Below are 19,299 nucleotides of genomic sequence, written 5' to 3'. Positions count from 1 at the left end.
AGGTATCTCTGGGTACAGTTACCAGGCCGTCATTCTCAGGCACCTCTGGGTACAGTCACCAGGCCTTCCTTCTGAGGAAGCCCTTGGGTACAGTCACCGTGCCTTCCTTCTGAGTTACCTCTGCGTATAGTCACCAGGCCTTCCTTCTGAGGTAGCTCTGGGTACAGTCACCAGACCTTTCTTCCGAGGTACCTCTGGGTACCGTCACCGGGCCTTCCTACTGAGGTAAATTTTTGTACGGTCACCAGGCCTTCCTTCCGAGGTACCTCTGGGTACAGTCACCAGGCCTTCCTACTGAGGTACCACTGGGTACAGTCACAAGGCCTTCCTTCTCAGATACCTGTGGGTACAGTCACCAGGCCCTCTTTCCGAGGTACCTTTGGGTACAGTCACTAGGCCTTTCTTCCAATATACCTCTGGATGTCCTTACTAGGCCTTCCTTCCAATTACCTCTGGGTACAGTCACCAGGCCTTCCTTCTGAGGTACCTCTGAGTACAGTCAGCAGGCCTGCCTTCTCAGATACCTCTGGGTACTGTCACCAGACCTTCCTTCTGAGGTGGCTCTGGGTACAGACACCAGGGCTTCCTTCGGAGGTACCTCTGGGTAAGGTCATCAGGGCTTCCTTCCGAGGTATGTATGGGTAGAGTCACCAGGGCTTCCTTCTAAGGTACGTCTGGGTATAATCACCAGGCCTTCCTTCCGAGGTATCTCTGGGTACAGGCATCAGGCCTTCCCTCCGAAGTACGTCTGGGTACAGTCATCAGGCCTTCGTACCGAGTTACCTCACGGTACAGTCACCAGGCCTTCCTTCCGAGGTACCTCTGTGTTCAGTCACCCGTCCTTCCTTCTGAGAAACCTCTGGGTACAGTCACCAGGCCTTCTTTCCGAAGTACCTCTGGGAATAGTCACCGGGCCTTGGGTCTGAGGTACCTCTGGGTACAGTCAGCAGGCCTTCCTTCTCAGATACCTCTGGGCACAGTCACCAGGGCTTCCTTCTTAGGTACCTCTGAGTACAGTCACCAGCCTTTCTTCTGAGGTACCTTTTGGTACACTTACCAGGTCTTCCTTTTTTAGGTACCTCTGTGGACTGTCTCCAGGCCTTCCTGCTGAGGCACCTCTGGGTACACTCATTAGACACTCCTATTTAGGTACCTCTGGTACAGTCACCAGGCCTTCCTTCCAAGGTACCTTTGGGTATATTCACCAGAACTTTTTTCCGAGGTACCTCTGGGTACTGTCACCAGGCCTTCCTTCTGAGGTAACTCTGGGTACAGTCAATAGGCCTTCCTTCTGATGTACCTCTGGGTACAGTCACCAGGCCTTTTACCCGAGGAACCTCTGAGTACAGTCAGCAGGGCTGCCTTCTCAGATACCTCTGGGTACAGTCACAAAGCTTTCCTTTTGAGGTAATTCTGGGTACTGTCACCAGGCCTTCCTTCTGAGTTACCTCTGCGTATAGTCACCAGGCCTTCCTTCTGAGGTACCTGTGGGTACAGTCACCAGGTCTTCCTTCCGAGGTACGTCTGGGTATAGTCAGTAGGCCTTCCTTCTGAGGTACCTCTGGGTAATGTCTCCAGGGATTCTATCTCCAGTACTTCTGGGTACAGTCAACAGGCCTTCATTCTCAGGTACCTCTGGGTAGAGTCACCAGGCCTTCATTCTCAGGTACCTCAGGGTACAGTCTCCAGGCCTTCTTTCCGAGGAACCTCTGGGTACAGTCACCAGACCTTCCTTCCGAGGTACCTCTGGGTATCATCACCAGGCCTTTCTTCTGAGGTAACTCTGGGTACAGTCAGCAGGCCTTCCTCCTCAAATACCTCTGGGCACAGTCACCAGGCCTTCCTTCTTAGGTACCTCTGGGCACAGTCACCAGGCCTTCCTTCTTATGTACGTCTGGGTACAGTCACCAGGCCTTCCTTCTCAGTTACCTTTGGGTACACTTACCAGGTCTTCCTTCTGAGGTACCTCAGTGGACTGTCACCAGGCCTTCCTTCCAAGGTACCTCTGGGTATAGTCACCAGTCCTTCCTTCCGAGGTAACTCTGGGTACAGTCATCAGACCTTTTTTCCGAGGTAACTGTGGGTAAAACCATCAGACCTTTCTTCCGAGATACCTCTGGGTAGAGTGACCAGGCCTTCCTTCCGAGGTACCTCTGAGTACAGTCAGTAGGCCTCCCTTCTGAGGTATATCTGGGTAATGTCACCAGGCCTTCCTTCCGAGGTACCTCTGGGTACAGTCACCAGGCCTTCCTTCTGATGTACTTCTGGGTACAGTCACCAGGCCTTCCTTCCCAGGTACGCCTGGGTACTTTCACCAGGCCTGCCTTCTGAGGTATCTCTGGGTCCTATCACCAGGCCTTCCTTCTGAGGTACCTCTGGGTACAGGCACAAGGCATTCATTCTGAGGTACCTCTGGGTACAGTCACCAGGCCTTCCTTCCGAGGTACCTCTGGGTACAGTCACCAGGCCTTCCTTCCAAGGTACCTCTGGGTATAGTCACCAGTCCTTCCTTCCGAGGTACCTCTGTTTACAGTCACCAGGCCTTCCTTCCGAGGTTCCTCTGGGTTCAGTCACAAGGAGTTCCTTTGCAGGTACCTCTGGGTATACTCACCATGCCTTCCTTCCGAGGTATCTCTGGGTAGAGTCATCAGGACTTCCTTCCCAGGTATCTCTGGGTAGAGTCACCAGGCCTTCATCCGAGGTACCTGTGGGTAGTGTCACCAGGCCTTCCTACCGAGGTAACTCTGGGTACAGTCACCAGGCCTTGTACCCGAGGTACCTCTGGGTATAGTCACCAGGCCTTCCTTCCGAGGTACCTCTCGGTACAGTCAGTAGGCCTTCCTTCTGAGGTACCTCTGGGTAATGCCTCCAGGGATTCCTTCTCCTGTACCTCTGGATACAGTCACCAGGCCTTCATTCTCAGATACCTCTGGGTACAGTCACCAGGCTTTCATTCTCAGGTACCTTTGGGTACAGTCACCAGGCCTTCCTTCTGAGGTACCTCTGAGTACAGTCAGCAGGCCTGCCTTCTCAGATAACTCTGGGTACAGTCACCAGGCTTTCCTTCTGACGTAGTTCTGGGTACAGTCACCAGGCCTTCCTTCTGACGTACTCTGGGTACAGTCACCCGGACTTCGGTCTGAGGTACCTGTGTGTAGAGTCACCAGGCCTTCCTTCTGAGGCACCTCTGGGTACAGTCACCAGGCCTTCCTTCTGATGTACTCTGGGTACAGTCACCCGGACTTCCTTCTGAGGTACCTGTGTGTAGAGTCACCAGCCCTTCCTTCCGAGGCACCTCTGGGTACAGTCACCAGGCCTTCCTTCTGAGGTACTCTGGGTACAGTCAGTAGGCCTTCCTTTCGAGGTACCTCTGGGTATAGTTACCAGGCCTTCCTTCTCAGGTACCTCTGGGTACAGTCACCAGGTCTGCCTTCCCATGTACCTCTGGATACTGTCACCAGGCCTTCATTCCGAGGTACCTCTGGGTACAGTCACCAGGCCTTCCTTCTGAGGTACTCTGGGTACTAGTCAGTAGGCCTTCCTTCCGAGTTATGTCTGGGTACAGTCACCAGGCCTTTATTCTGAGGTACCTCTGGGTACAGTCACCAGTCCTTCCTTCTGAGGTCCCTCTGTGTACAGTCACCAGGCATTCCTTCTGAGTTACCTCTGGGTACAGTCACCAGGCCTTTCTTCCGAGTACCTCTGAGCACAGTCATAAGGACTTTCTCCCGAACTACCTCTGGGTACAGTTACCAGGCCTTCCTTCCGAGGTACCTCTGTGTTCAGTCACCAGTCCTTCCTTCTGAGGAACCTCTGGGTAGAGTCACCAGGCCTTCCTTTCTAGGTCTCTCTGGGTATAGTCACCAGGCCTTCCTTCTGATGTAGCTCTGGGTACAGTCAGCATTCCTTCCTTCTTAAAATCCTCTGGGCACAGTCACCAGGCCTTCCTTCTTAGGTTTCTCTGGGTACAGTCACCAGGCCGTCCTTCTCAGGTACCTTTATGTATACTTACCAGGTCTTCCTTTTGTTGTACCTCTGTGGAGTGTCACCAGGCCTTCCTTCTGAAGCACCTCTGGGTACACTCATGAGGAATTCCTAATTAGGTACCTCTGCGTACAGTCACCAGGCCTTCCTTCCAAGGTACCTCTGGGTATAGTCACCAGTCCTTCCTTCGGAGGTACCTCTGGGTACTGTCACCAGGCCTTCCTCCCGAGGTAACTCTGGGTACAGTCAGTAGGTCTTCCTTCTGAGGTATTTCTGGGTAATGTCACCAGGCCTTCCTTCCGAGGTACCTCTGGGTACAGTTACCAGGCCTTCATTCTCAGGCACATCTGGGTACTGTCTCTAGGTCTTCCTTCCAAGGTACCCCTGGGTACAGACACCGGACGTTTTTTCCGAGGTAACTCTGGGTACAGTCACCAGGCCTTCCTTCCGAGGTACCTCTGGATACTGTCACCAGGCCTTCCTGCAGAGGTAACTCTGGGTACAGTCACCAGGCCTTCATCCGAGTTTCCTCTGGGTACAGTCACCAGGACTTCCATCCGAGCTAACTCTGGGTACAGACACCAGGTATTCCTTCTGAGGTACCTCTGGGTACAGTCAGCAGGCCTTCCTTCTGAGGTACCTGTGGGTACAGTCACAAGGACTTCCTTCCGAGGTACCCCTGGGTATAGTCACCAGGCCTTCTTTCTCAGGTACCTCTGAGTACAGTCAGAGGCCTGCCTTCTCAGATACCTCTGGGTACAGTTACCAGGCTTTCCTTTTGAGGTATTCTTGGTACAGTCACCCAGCCTTCCTTCTGAGGTACCTGTGTGTAGAGTCACCAGGTCTTCCTTCCGATTCACCTCTGGGTACAGTCACCAGGCCTTCCTTCCGAGGTACCTCTGGGAACAGTCATCAGGCCTTCCTTCCGAGGTACCTCTGGGTTCCGTCACAAGGAGTTCCTTTGGAGGTACCTCTGGGTATACTCACCATGCCTTCCTTCCGAGGTATCTCTGGGTAGAGTCATCAGGACTTCCTTCCCAGGTATCTCTGGGTAGAGTCACCAGGCCTTCATCCGAGGTACCTGTGGGTAGTGTCACCAGGCCTTCCTACCGAGGTAACTCTGGGTACAGTCACCAGGCCTTGTACCCGAGGTACCTCTGGGTATAGTCACCAGGCCTTCCTTCCGAGGTACCTCTGGGTACATCAGTAGGCCTTCCTTCTGAGGTACCTCTGGGTAATGCCTCCAGGGATTCCTTCTCCTGTACCTCTGGATACAGTCACCAGGCCTTCCTTCTCAGATACCTCTGGGTATAGTCACCAGGATTTTATTCTCAGGTACCTTTGGGTACAGTCACCAGGCCTTCCTTCTTAGGTATCTCTGGGTATAGCTACCAGGCCTTCCTTCTCAGGTACGCCTGGGTACTGTCACCAGGCCTTCCTTCCGAGGTACCTCTGGGTACAGGCACCAGGCGTTGCTTCCGAAGTACCTGTGGTTACAGTCACCAGACCTTCCTTCTCAGGTTCCTCTGGCTGTAGTCACCAGGCCTTTTTTCCGAGTACCTCTGAGCACAGTCATCAGCCCTTTTTCCCGAAGTATCTCTGGGTACAGTCACCAGGCCCTCCTTCCGAGGTACCGCTGTGTTCAGTCACCAGTCCTTCCTTCCGAGGATCCGCTGGGTACAGTCACCAGGCCTTCTTTCCGAAGTACCTCTGGGAATAGTCATCAGGCTTTCCTTCTGAGGTACCTCTGGGTACAGTCAGCAGGCCTTCCTTCTCAGATACCTCTGGGCACAGTCACCAGAGCTTCTTTCTTAGGTACCTCTGAGTACAGTCACCAGCCTTCCTTCTGAGGTACCTTTTGGTACACTTACCAGGTCTTCCTTTTGAGGTACCTCTGTGGACTGTCACCAGGCCTTCCTGCTGAGGCACCCTGGGTACACTCATCAGACACTCCTATTTAAGTACCTCTGGGTACAGTCACCAGGACTTCCTTCCACGGTACCTCTGGGTATATTCACCAGTCCTTCCTTCCGAGGTACCTCTGAGTACTGTCACCAGGCCTTCCTCCTGAGGTAACTCTGGGTACAGTCAGTAGGCCTTCCTTCTGAGGTACATCTGGGAAATGTCACCAGGCCTTCCTTCCGAGGTATCTCTGGGTACAGTTACCAGGCCGTCATTCTCAGGCACCTCTGGGTACAGTCACCAGGCCTTCCTTCTGAGGAAGCCCTTGGGTACAGTCACCGTGCCTTCCTTCTGAGTTACCTCTGCGTATAGTCACCAGGCCTTCCTTCTGAGGTAGCTCTGGGTACAGTCACCAGACCTTTCTTCCGAGGTACCTCTGGGTACCGTCACCGGGCCTTCCTACTGAGGTAAATTTTTGTACGGTCACCAGGCCTTCCTTCCGAGGTACCTCTGGGTACAGTCACCAGGCCTTCCTACTGAGGTACCACTGGGTACAGTCACAAGGCCTTCCTTCTCAGATACCTGTGGGTACAGTCACCAGGCCCTCTTTCCGAGGTACCTTTGGGTACAGTCACTAGGCCTTTCTTCCAATATACCTCTGGATGTCCTTACTAGGCCTTCCTTCCAATTACCTCTGGGTACAGTCACCAGGCCTTCCTTCTGAGGTACCTCTGAGTACAGTCAGCAGGCCTGCCTTCTCAGATACCTCTGGGTACTGTCACCAGACCTTCCTTCTGAGGTAGCTCTGGGTACAGACACCAGGGCTTCCTTCGGAGGTACCTCTGGGTAAGGTCATCAGGGCTTCCTTCCGAGGTATGTATGGGTAGAGTCACCAGGGCTTCCTTCTAAGGTACGTCTGGGTATAATCACCAGGCCTTCCTTCCGAGGTATCTCTGGGTACAGGCATCAGGCCTTCCCTCCGAAGTACGTCTGGGTACAGTCATCAGGCCTTCGTACCGAGTTACCTCAGGGTACAGTCACCAGGCCTTCCTTCCGAGGTACCTCTGTGTTCAGTCACCCGTCCTTCCTTCCGAGAAACCTCTGGGTACAGTCACCAGGCCTTCTTTCCGAAGTACCTCTGGGAATAGTCACCGGGCCTTGGGTCTGAGGTACCTCTGGGTACAGTCAGCAGGCCTTCCTTCTCAGATACCTCTGGGCACAGTCACCAGGGCTTCCTTCTTAGGTACCTCTGAGTACAGTCACCAGCCTTTCTTCTGAGGTACCTTTTGGTACACTTACCAGGTCTTCCTTTTTTAGGTACCTCTGTGGACTGTCTCCAGGCCTTCCTGCTGAGGCACCTCTGGGTACACTCATTAGACACTCCTATTTAGGTACCTCTGGTACAGTCACCAGGCCTTCCTTCCAAGGTACCTTTGGGTATATTCACCAGAACTTCCTTCCGAGGTACCTCTGGGTACTGTCACCAGGCCTTCCTTCTGAGGTAACTCTGGGTACAGTCAATAGGCCTTCCTTCTGATGTACCTCTGGGTACAGTCACCAGGCCTTTTACCCGAGGAACCTCTGAGTACAGTCAGCAGGGCTGCCTTCTCAGATACCTCTGGGTACAGTCACAAAGCTTTCCTTTTGAGGTAATTCTGGGTACTGTCACCAGGCCTTCCTTCTGAGTTACCTCTGCGTATAGTCACCAGGCCTTCCTTCTGAGGTACCTGTGGGTACAGTCACCAGGTCTTCCTTCCGAGGTACGTCTGGGTATAGTCAGTAGGCCTTCCTTCTGAGGTACCTCTGGGTAATGTCTCCAGGGATTCTATCTCCAGTACTTCTGGGTACAGTCAACAGGCCTTCATTCTCAGGTACCTCTGGGTAGAGTCACCAGGCCTTCATTCTCAGGTACCTCAGGGTACAGTCTCCAGGCCTTCTTTCCGAGGAACCTCTGGGTACAGTCACCAGACCTTCCTTCCGAGGTACCTCTGGGTATCGTCACCAGGCCTTTCTTCTGAGGTAACTCTGGGTACAGTCAGCAGGCCTTCCTCCTCAAATACCTCTGGGCACAGTCACCAGGCCTTCCTTCTTAGGTACGTCTGGGTACAGTCACCAGGCCTTCCTTCTCAGTTACCTTTGGGTACACTTACGAGGTCTTCCTTCTGAGGTACCTCAGTGGACTGTCACCAGGTCTTCCTTCCAAGGTACCTCTGGGTATAGTCACCAGTCCTTCCTTCCGAGGTAACTCTGGGTACAGTCATCAGACCTTTTTTCCGAGGTAACTGTGGGTAAAACCATCAGACCTTTCTTCCGAGATACCTCTGGGTAGAGTGACCAGGCCTTCCTTCCGAGGTACCTCTGAGTACAGTCAGTAGGCCTCCCTTCTGAGGTATATCTGGGTAATGTCACCAGGCCTTCCTTCCGAGGTACCTCTGGGTACAGTCACCAGGCCTTCCTTCTGATGTACTTCTGGGTACAGTCACCAGGCCTTCCTTCCCAGGTACGCCTGGGTACTTTCACCAGGCCTGCCTTCTGAGGTATCTCTGGGTCCTATCACCAGGCCTTCCTTCTGAGGTACCTCTGGGTACAGGCACAAGGCATTCATTCTGAGGTACCTCTGGGTACAGTCACCAGGCCTTCCTTCCGAGGTACCTCTGGGTACAGTCACCAGGCCTTCCTTCCAAGGTACCTCTGGGTATAGTCACCAGTCCTTCCTTCCGAGGTACCTCTGTTTACAGTCACCAGGCCTTCCTTCCGAGGTTCCTCTGGGTTCAGTCACAAGGAGTTCCTTTGCAGGTACCTCTGGGTATACTCACCATGCCTTCCTTCCGAGGTATCTCTGGGTAGAGTCATCAGGACTTCCTTCCCAGGTATCTCTGGGTAGAGTCACCAGGCCTTCATCCGAGGTACCTGTGGGTAGTGTCACCAGGCCTTCCTACCGAGGTAACTCTGGGTACAGTCACCAGGCCTTGTACCCGAGGTACCTCTGGGTATAGTCACCAGGCCTTCCTTCCGAGGTACCTCTCGGTACAGTCAGTAGGCCTTCCTTCTGAGGTACCTCTGGGTAATGCCTCCAGGGATTCCTTCTCCTGTACCTCTGGATACAGTCACCAGGCCTTCATTCTCAGATACCTCTGGGTACAGTCACCAGGCTTTCATTCTCAGGTACCTTTGGGTACAGTCACCAGGCCTTCCTTCTGAGGTACCTCTGAGTACAGTCAGCAGGCCTGCCTTCTCAGATAACTCTGGGTACAGTCACCAGGCTTTCCTTCTGACGTAGTTCTGGGTACAGTCACCAGGCCTTCCTTCTGACGTACTCTGGGTACAGTCACCCGGACTTCGGTCTGAGGTACCTGTGTGTAGAGTCACCAGGCCTTCCTTCTGAGGCACCTCTGGGTACAGTCACCAGGCCTTCCTTCTGATGTACTCTGGGTACAGTCACCCGGACTTCCTTCTGAGGTACCTGTGTGTAGAGTCACCAGCCCTTCCTTCCGAGGCACCTCTGGGTACAGTCACCAGGCCTTCCTTCTGAGGTACTCTGGGTACAGTCAGTAGGCCTTCCTTTCGAGGTACCTCTGGGTATAGTTACCAGGCCTTCCTTCTCAGGTACCTCTGGGTACAGTCACCAGGTCTGCCTTCCCATGTACCTCTGGATACTGTCACCAGGCCTTCATTCCGAGGTACCTCTGGGTACAGTCACCAGGCCTTCCTTCTGAGGTACTCTGGGTACAGTCAGTAGGCCTTCCTTCCGAGTTATGTCTGGGTACAGTCACCAGGCCTTTATTCTGAGGTACCTCTGGGTACAGTCACCAGTCCTTCCTTCTGAGGTCCCTCTGTGTACAGTCACCAGGCATTCCTTCTGAGTTACCTCTGGGTACAGTCACCAGGCCTTTCTTCCGAGTACCTCTGAGCACAGTCATAAGGACTTTCTCCCGAACTACCTCTGGGTACAGTTACCAGGCCTTCCTTCCGAGGTACCTCTGTATTCAGTCACCAGTCCTTCCTTCTGAGGAACCTCTGGGTAGAGTCACCAGGCCTTCCTTTCTAGGTCTCTCTGGGTATAGTCACCAGGCCTTCCTTCTGATGTAGCTCTGGGTACAGTCAGCATTCCTTCCTTCTTAAAATCCTCTGGGCACAGTCACCAGGCCTTTCTTCTTAGGTTTCTCTGGGTACAGTCACCAGGCCGTCCTTCTCAGGTACCTTTATGTATACTTACCAGGTCTTCCTTTTGTTGTACCTCTGTGGAGTGTCACCAGGCCTTCCTTCTGAAGCACCTCTGGGTACACTCATGAGGAATTCCTAATTAGGTACCTCTGCGTACAGTCACCAGGCCTTCCTTCCAAGGTACCTCTGGGTATAGTCACCAGTCCTTCCTTCGGAGGTACCTCTGGGTACTGTCACCAGGCCTTCCTCCCGAGGTAACTCTGGGTACAGTCAGTAGGTCTTCCTTCTGAGGTATTTCTGGGTAATGTCACCAGGCCTTCCTTCCGAGGTACCTCTGGGTACAGTTACCAGGCCTTCATTCTCAGGCACATCTGGGTACTGTCTCTAGGTCTTCCTTCCAAGGTACCCCTGGGTACAGACACCGGACGTTTTTTCCGAGGTAACTCTGGGTACAGTCACCAGGCCTTCCTTCCGAGGTACCTCTGGATACTGTCACCAGGCCTTCCTGCAGAGGTAACTCTGGGTACAGTCACCAGGCCTTCATCCGAGTTTCCTCTGGGTACAGTCACCAGGACTTCCATCCGAGCTAACTCTGGGTACAGACACCAGGTATTCCTTCTGAGGTACCTCTGGGTACAGTCAGCAGGCCTTCCTTCTGAGGTACCTGTGGGTACAGTCACAAGGACTTCCTTCCGAGGTACCCCTGGGTATAGTCACCAGGCCTTCTTTCTCAGGTACCTCTGAGTACAGTCAGAGGCCTGCCTTCTCAGATACCTCTGGGTACAGTTACCAGGCTTTCCTTTTGAGGTATTCTTGGTACAGTCACCCAGCCTTCCTTCTGAGGTACCTGTGTGTAGAGTCACCAGGTCTTCCTTCCGATTCACCTCTGGGTACAGTCACCAGGCCTTCCTTCCAGGTACCTCTGGGAACAGTCATCAGGCCTTCCTTCCGAGGTACCTCTGGGTTCCGTCACAAGGAGTTCCTTTGGAGGTACCTCTGGGTATACTCACCATGCCTTCCTTCCGAGGTATCTCTGGGTAGAGTCATCAGGACTTCCTTCCCAGGTATCTCTGGGTAGAGTCACCAGGCCTTCATCCGAGGTACCTGTGGGTAGTGTCACCAGGCCTTCCTACCGAGGTAACTCTGGGTACAGTCACCAGGCCTTGTACCCGAGGTACCTCTGGGTATAGTCACCAGGCCTTCCTTCCGAGGTACCTCTGGGTACATCAGTAGGCCTTCCTTCTGAGGTACCTCTGGGTAATGCCTCCAGGGATTCCTTCTCCTGTACCTCTGGATACAGTCACCAGGCCTTCCTTCTCAGATACCTCTGGGTATAGTCACCAGGATTTTATTCTCAGGTACCTTTGGGTACAGTCACCAGGCCTTCCTTCTTAGGTATCTCTGGGTATAGCTACCAGGCCTTCCTTCTCAGGTATGCCTGGGTACTGTCACCAGGCCTTCCTTCCGAGGTACCTCTGGGTACAGGCACCAGGCGTTGCTTCCGAAGTACCTGTGGTTACAGTCACCAGACCTTCCTTCTCAGGTTCCTCTGGCTGTAGTCACCAGGCCTTTTTTCCGAGTACCTCTGAGCACAGTCATCAGCCCTTTTTCCCGAAGTATCTCTGGGTACAGTCACCAGGCCCTCCTTCCGAGGTACCGCTGTGTTCAGTCACCAGTCCTTCCTTCCGAGGTACCTCTGAGTACGGTCACCAGGCCTTCCTTCTGAGGTAACTCTGGATACAGTCAGTAGGCCTTCCTTCTGAGGTACATCTGGGAAATGTCACCAGGCCTTCCTTCCGAGGTATCTCTGGGTACAGTTACCAGGCCTTCATTCTCAGGCACCTCTGGGTACAGTCACCAGGCCTTCCTTCTGAGGAAGCCCTTGGGTACAGTCACCGTGCCTTCCTTCTGAGTTACCTCTGCGTATAGTCACCAGGCCTTCCTTCTGAGGTAGCTCTGGGTACAGTCACCAGACCTTTCTTCCGAGGTACCTCTGGGTACCGTCACCGGGCCTTCCTACTGAGGTAAATTTTTGTACGGTCACCAGGCCTTCCTTCCGAGGTACCTCTGGGTACAGTCACCAGGCCTTCCTACTGAGGTACCACTGGGTACAGTCACAAGGCCTTCCTTCTCAGATACCTGTGGGTACAGTCACCAGGCCTTCTTTCCGAGGTACCTTTGGGTACAGTCACTAGGCCTTTCTTCCAATATACCTCTGGATGTCCTTACTAGGCCTTCCTTCCAATTACCTCTGGGTACAGTCACCAGGCCTTCCTTCTGAGGTACCTCTGAGTACAGTCAGCAGGCCTGCCTTCTCAGATACCTCTGGGTACTGTCACCAGACCTTCCTTCTGAGGTAGCTCTGGGTACAGACACCAGGGCTTCCTTCGGAGGTACCTCTGGGTAAGGTCATCAGGGCTTCCTTCCGAGGTATGTATGGGTAGAGTCACCAGGGCTTCCTTCTAAGGTACGTCTGGGTATAATCACCAGGCCTTCCTTCCGAGGTATCTCTGGGTACAGGCATCAGGCCTTCCCTCCGAAGTACGTCTGGGTACAGTCATCAGGCCTTCGTACCGAGTTACCTCAGGGTACAGTCACCAGGCCTTCCTTCCGAGGTACCTCTGTGTTCAGTCACCCGTCCTTCCTTCCGAGAAACCTCTGGGTACAGTCACCAGGCCTTCTTTCCGAAGTACCTCTGGGAATAGTCACCGGGCCTTGGGTCTGAGGTACCTCTGGGTACAGTCAGCAGGCCTTCCTTCTCAGATACCTCTGGGCACAGTCACCAGGGCTTCCTTCTTAGGTACCTCTGAGTACAGTCACCAGCCTTTCTTCTGAGGTACCTTTTGGTACACTTACCAGGTCTTCCTTTTTTAGGTACCTCTGTGGACTGTCTCCAGGCCTTCCTGCTGAGGCACCTCTGGGTACACTCATTAGACACTCCTATTTAGGTACCTCTGGTACAGTCACCAGGCCTTCCTTCCAAGGTACCTTTGGGTATATTCACCAGAACTTCCTTCCGAGGTACCTCTGGGTACTGTCACCAGGCCTTCCTTCTGAGGTAACTCTGGGTACAGTCAATAGGCCTTCCTTCTGATGTACCTCTGGGTACAGTCACCAGGCCTTTTACCCGAGGAACCTCTGAGTACAGTCAGCAGGGCTGCCTTCTCAGATACCTCTGGGTACAGTCACAAAGCTTTCCTTTTGAGGTAATTCTGGGTACTGTCACCAGGCCTTCCTTCTGAGTTACCTCTGCGTATAGTCACCAGGCCTTCCTTCTGAGGTACCTGTGGGTACAGTCACCAGGTCTTCCTTCCGAGGTACGTCTGGGTATAGTCAGTAGGCCTTCCTTCTGAGGTACCTCTGGGTAATGTCTCCAGGGATTCTATCTCCAGTACTTCTGGGTACAGTCAACAGGCCTTCATTCTCAGGTACCTCTGGGTAGAGTCACCAGGCCTTCATTCTCAGGTACCTCAGGGTACAGTCTCCAGGCCTTCTTTCCGAGGAACCTCTGGGTACAGTCACCAGGCCTTCCTTCCGAGGTACCTCTGGGTATCGTCACCAGGCCTTTCTTCTGAGGTAACTCTGGGTACAGTCAGCAGGCCTTCCTCCTCAAATACCTCTGGGCACAGTCACCAGGCCTTCCTTCTTAGGTACGTCTGGGTACAGTCACCAGGCCTTCCTTCTCAGTTACCTTTGGGTACACTTACGAGGTCTTCCTTCTGAGGTACCTCAGTGGACTGTCACCAGGTCTTCCTTCCAAGGTACCTCTGGGTATAGTCACCAGTCCTTCCTTCCGAGGTAACTCTGGGTACAGTCATCAGACCTTTTTTCCGAGGTAACTGTGGGTAAAACCATCAGACCTTTCTTCCGAGATACCTCTGGGTAGAGTGACCAGGCCTTCCTTCCGAGGTACCTCTGAGTACAGTCAGTAGGCCTCCCTTCTGAGGTATATCTGGGTAATGTCACCAGGCCTTCCTTCCGAGGTACCTCTGGGTACAGTCACCAGGCCTTCCTTCTGATGTACTTCTGGGTACAGTCACCAGGCCTTCCTTCCCAGGTACGCCTGGGTACTTTCACCAGGCCTGCCTTCTGAGGTATCTCTGGGTCCTATCACCAGGCCTTCCTTCTGAGGTACCTCTGGGTACAGGCACAAGGCATTCATTCTGAGGTACCTCTGGGTACAGTCACCAGGCCTTCCTTCCGAGGTACCTCTGGGTACAGTCACCAGGCCTTCCTTCCAAGGTACCTCTGGGTATAGTCACCAGTCCTTCCTTCCGAGGTACCTCTGTTTACAGTCACCAGGCCTTCCTTCCGAGGTTCCTCTGGGTTCAGTCACAAGGAGTTCCTTTGCAGGTACCTCTGGGTATACTCACCATGCCTTCCTTCCGAGGTATCTCTGGGTAGAGTCATCAGGACTTCCTTCCCAGGTATCTCTGGGTAGAGTCACCAGGCCTTCATCCGAGGTACCTGTGGGTAGTGTCACCAGGCCTTCCTACCGAGGTAACTCTGGGTACAGTCACCAGGCCTTGTACCCGAGGTACCTCTGGGTATAGTCACCAGGCCTTCCTTCCGAGGTACCTCTCGGTACAGTCAGTAGGCCTTCCTTCTGAGGTACCTCTGGGTAATGCCTCCAGGGATTCCTTCTCCTGTACCTCTGGATACAGTCACCAGGCCTTCATTCTCAGATACCTCTGGGTACAGTCACCAGGCTTTCATTCTCAGGTACCTTTGGGTACAGTCACCAGGCCTTCCTTCAGAGGTACCTCTGAGTACAGTCAGCAGGCCTGCCTTCTCAGATAACTCTGGGTACAGTCACCAGGCTTTCCTTCTGACGTAGTTCTGGGTACAGTCACCAGGCCTTCCTTCTGACGTACTCTGGGTACAGTCACCCGGACTTCGGTCTGAGGTACCTGTGTGTAGAGTCACCAGGCCTTCCTTCTGAGGCACCTCTGGGTACAGTCACCAGGCCTTCCTTCTGATGTACTCTGGGTACAGTCACCCGGACTTCCTTCTGAGGTACCTGTGTGTAGAGTCACCAGCCCTTCCTTCCGAGGCACCTCTGGGTACAGTCACCAGGCCTTCCTTCTGAGGTACTCTGGGTACAGTCAGTAGGCCTTCCTTTCGAGGTACCTCTGGGTATAGTTACCAGGCCTTCCTTCTCAGGTACCTCTGGGTACAGTCACCAGGTCTGCCTTCCCATGTACCTCTGGATACTGTCACCAGGCCTTCATTCCGAGGTACCTCTGGGTACAGTCACCAGGCCTTCCTTCTGAGGTACTCTGGGTACAGTCAGTAGGCCTTCCTTCCGAGTTATGTCTGGGTACAGTCACCAGGCCTTTATTCTGAGGTACCTCTGGGTACAGTCACCAGTCCTTCCTTCTGAGGTCCCTCTGTGCACAGTCATCAGGCATTCCTTCTGAGTTACCTCTGGGTACAGTCACCAGGCCTTTCTTCCGAGTACCTCTGAGCACAGTCATAAGGACTTTCTCCCGAACTACCTCTGGGTACAGTTACCAGGCCTTCCTTCCGAGTACCTCTGTGTTCAGTCACCAGTCCTTCCTTCTGAGGAACCTCTGGGTAGAGTCACCAGGCCTTCCTTTCTAGGTCTCTCTGGGTATAGTCACCAGGCCTTCCTTCTGATGTAGCTCTTGGTACAGTCAGCATTCCTTCCTTCTTAAAATCCTCTGGGCACAGTCACCAGGCCTTCCTTCTTAGGTTTCTCTGGGTACAGTCACCAGGCCGTCCTTCTCAGGTACCTTTATGTATACTTACCAGGTCTTCCTTTTGTTGTACCTCTGTGGAGTGTCACCAGGCCTTCCTTCTGAAGCACCTCTGGGTACACTCATGAGGAATTCCTAATTAGGTACCTCTGCGTACAGTCACCAGGCCTTCCTTCCAAGGTACCTCTGGGTATAGTCACCAGTCCTTCCTTCGGAGGTACCTCTGGGTACTGTCACCAGGCCTTCCTCCCGAGGTAACTCTGGGTACAGTCAGTAGGTCTTCCTTCTGAGGTATTTCTGGGTAATGTCACCAGGCCTTCCTTCCGAGGTACCTCTGGGTACAGTTACCAGGCCTTCATTCTCAGGCACATCTGGGTACTGTCTCTAGGTCTTCCTTCCAAGGTACCCCTGGGTACAGACACCGGACGTTTTTTCCGAGGTAACTCTGGGTACAGTCACCAGGCCTTCCTTCTGAGGTACCTCTGGATACTGTCACCAGGCCTTCCTGCAGAGGTAACTCTGGGTACAGTCACCAGGCCTTCATCCGAGTTTCCTCTGGGTACAGTCACCAGGACTTCCATCCGAGCTAACTCTGGGTACAGACACCAGGTATTCCTTCTGAGGTACCTCTGGGTACAGTCAGCAGGCCTTCCTTCTGAGGTACCTGTGGGTACAGTCACAAGGACTTCCTTCCGAGGTACCCCTGGGTATAGTCACCAGGCCTTCTTTCTCAGGTACCTCTGAGTACAGTCAGAGGCCTGCCTTCTCAGATACCTCTGGGTACAGTTACCAGGCTTTCCTTTTGAGGTATTCTTGGTACAGTCACCCAGCCTTCCTTCTGAGGTACCTGTGTGTAGAGTCACCAGGTCTTCCTTCCGATTCACCTCTGGGTACAGTCACCAGGCCTTCCTTCCAGGTACCTCTGGGAACAGTCATCAGGCCTTCCTTCCGAGGTACCTCTGGGTTCCGTCACAAGGAGTTCCTTTGGAGGTACCTCTGGGTATACTCACCATGCCTTCCTTCCGAGGTATCTCTGGGTAGAGTCATCAGGACTTCCTTCCCAGGTATCTCTGGGTAGAGTCACCAGGCCTTCATCCGAGGTACCTGTGGGTAGTGTCACCAGGCCTTCCTACCGAGGTAACTCTGGGTACAGTCACCAGGCCTTGTACCCGAGGTACCTCTGGGTATAGTCACCAGGCCTTCCTTCCGAGGTACCTCTGGGTACATCAGTAGGCCTTCCTTCTGAGGTACCTCTGGGTAATGCCTCCAGGGATTCCTTCTCCTGTACCTCTGGATACAGTCACCAGGCCTTCCTTCTCAGATACCTCTGGGTATAGTCACCAGGATTTTATTCTCAGGTACCTTTGGGTACAGTCACCAGGCCTTCCTTCTTAGGTATCTCTGGGTATAGCTACCAGGCCTTCCTTCTCAGGTACGCCTGGGTACTGTCACCAGGCCTTCCTTCCGAGGTACCTCTGGGTACAGGCAACAGGCGTTGCTTCCGAAGTACCTGTGGTTACAGTCACCAGACCTTCCTTCTCAGGTTCCTCTGGCTGTAGTCACCAGGCCCTTTTTCCGAGTACCTCTGAGCACAGTCATCAGCCCTTTTTCCCGAAGTATCTCTGGGTACAGTCACCAGGCCCTCCTTCCGAGGTACCGCTGTGTTCAGTAACCAGTCCTTCCTTCCGAGGATCCTCTGGGTACAGTCACCAGGCCTTCTTTCCGAAGTACCTCTGGGAATAGTCATCAGGCTTTCCTTCTGAGGTACCTCTGGGTACAGTCAGCAGGCCTTCCTTCTCAGATACCTCTGGGCACAGTCACCAGGGCTTCTTTCTTAGGTACCTCTGAGTACAGTCACCAGCCTTCCTTCTGAGGTACCTTTTGGTACACTTACCAGGTCTTCCTTTTGAGGTACCTCTGTGGACTGTCACCAGGCCTTCCTGCTGAGGCACCCTGGGTACACTCATCAGACACTCCTATTTAAGTACCTCTGGGTACAGTCACCAGGACTTCCTTCCACGGTACCTCTGGGTATATTCACCAGTCCTTCCTTCCGAGGTACCTCTGAGTACTGTCACCAGGCCTTCCTCCTGAGGTAACTCTGGGTACAGTCAGTAGGCCTTCCTTCTGAGGTACATCTGGGAAATGTCACCAGGCCTTCCTTCCGAGGTATCTCTGGGTACAGTTACCAGGCCTTCCTTCCCAGGTACGACTGGGTACTGTCACCAGGCCTTCCTTCCGAGGTACCTCAGGGTACAAGCACTAGGCCTCGTATCCAAGGTACCTCTGGGTACAGTCAGCAGGACTTCCTTCCGAGGTACCTCTTGGTATAGTCAGTAGGCCTGCCTTCTGAGGTACCTCTGGGTAATGTGTCCTGGACTTCCTTCTCCAGTACGTCTGGGTACAGTCACCAGGCCTTCATTCTCAGGTACCTCGGGGTACAGTCACCAGGCCTTCGTTCTGAGGTATCTCTGAGTAGAGTCAGCAGGCATGCCTTCTAAGATACCTCTGGGTACAGTCATCAGGTTTTCCGTCTGATGTAGTTCTGGGTACAGTCACCAAGCCTTCCCTCTGAGGTATCTCTGGGTACAGTCACCCGGCCTTCCTTCTGAGGTAATTGTGTGTATGTCACCAGGTCTTCCTTCCGATTCAACTCTGGGTACAGTCACCAGGCCTTCCTTCCGAGCTACCTCTGGGTACTGTCACCAGGCCTTCCCTCCAGGGTTACTCTGGGTACAGTCACCAGGCCTTCCTTCCAGGTTCCTCTGGGTACAGTCAGTAGGCCTTCCTTCTGAGGTTACTCTGGATACTGTCACCAGGCCTTCCTGCAGAGGTAACTCTGGGTACAGTCACCAGGCCTTCATCCGAGTTTCCTCTGGGTACAGTCACCAGGACTTCCATCCGAGCTAACTCTGGGTACAGACACCAGGTATTCCTTCTGAGGTACCTCTGGGTACAGTCAGCAGGCCTTCCTTCTGAGGTACCTGTGGGTACAGTCACAAGGACTTCCTTCCGAGGTACCCCTGGGTATAGTCACCAGGCCTTCTTTCTCAGGTACCTCTGAGTACAGTCAGAGGCCTGCCTTCTCAGATACCTCTGGGTACAGTTACCAGGCTTTCCTTTTGAGGTATTCTTGGTACAGTCACCCAGCCTTCCTTCTGAGGTACCTGTGTGTAGAGTCACCAGGTCTTCCTTCCGATTCACCTCTGGGTACAGTCACCAGGCCTTCCTTCCAGGTACCTCTGGGAACAGTCATCAGGCCTTCCTTCCGAGGTACCTCTGGGTTCCGTCACAAGGAGTTCCTTTGGAGGTACCTCTGGGTATACTCACCATGCCTTCCTTCCGAGGTATCTCTGGGTAGAGTCATCAGGACTTCCTTCCCAGGTATCTCTGGGTAGAGTCACCAGGCCTTCATCCGAGGTACCTGTGGGTAGTGTCACCAGGCCTTCCTACCGAGGTAACTCTGGGTACAGTCACCAGGCCTTGTACCCGAGGTACCTCTGGGTATAGTCACCAGGCCTTCCTTCCG

The sequence above is a fragment of the Elephas maximus genome, chromosome Y (assembly GCF_024166365.1).
Source record: "Elephas maximus indicus isolate mEleMax1 chromosome Y, mEleMax1 primary haplotype, whole genome shotgun sequence".
Classification (NCBI taxonomy): domain Eukaryota; kingdom Metazoa; phylum Chordata; class Mammalia; order Proboscidea; family Elephantidae; genus Elephas; species Elephas maximus.
Note: the sequence above shows the minus strand (reverse complement) of the source record.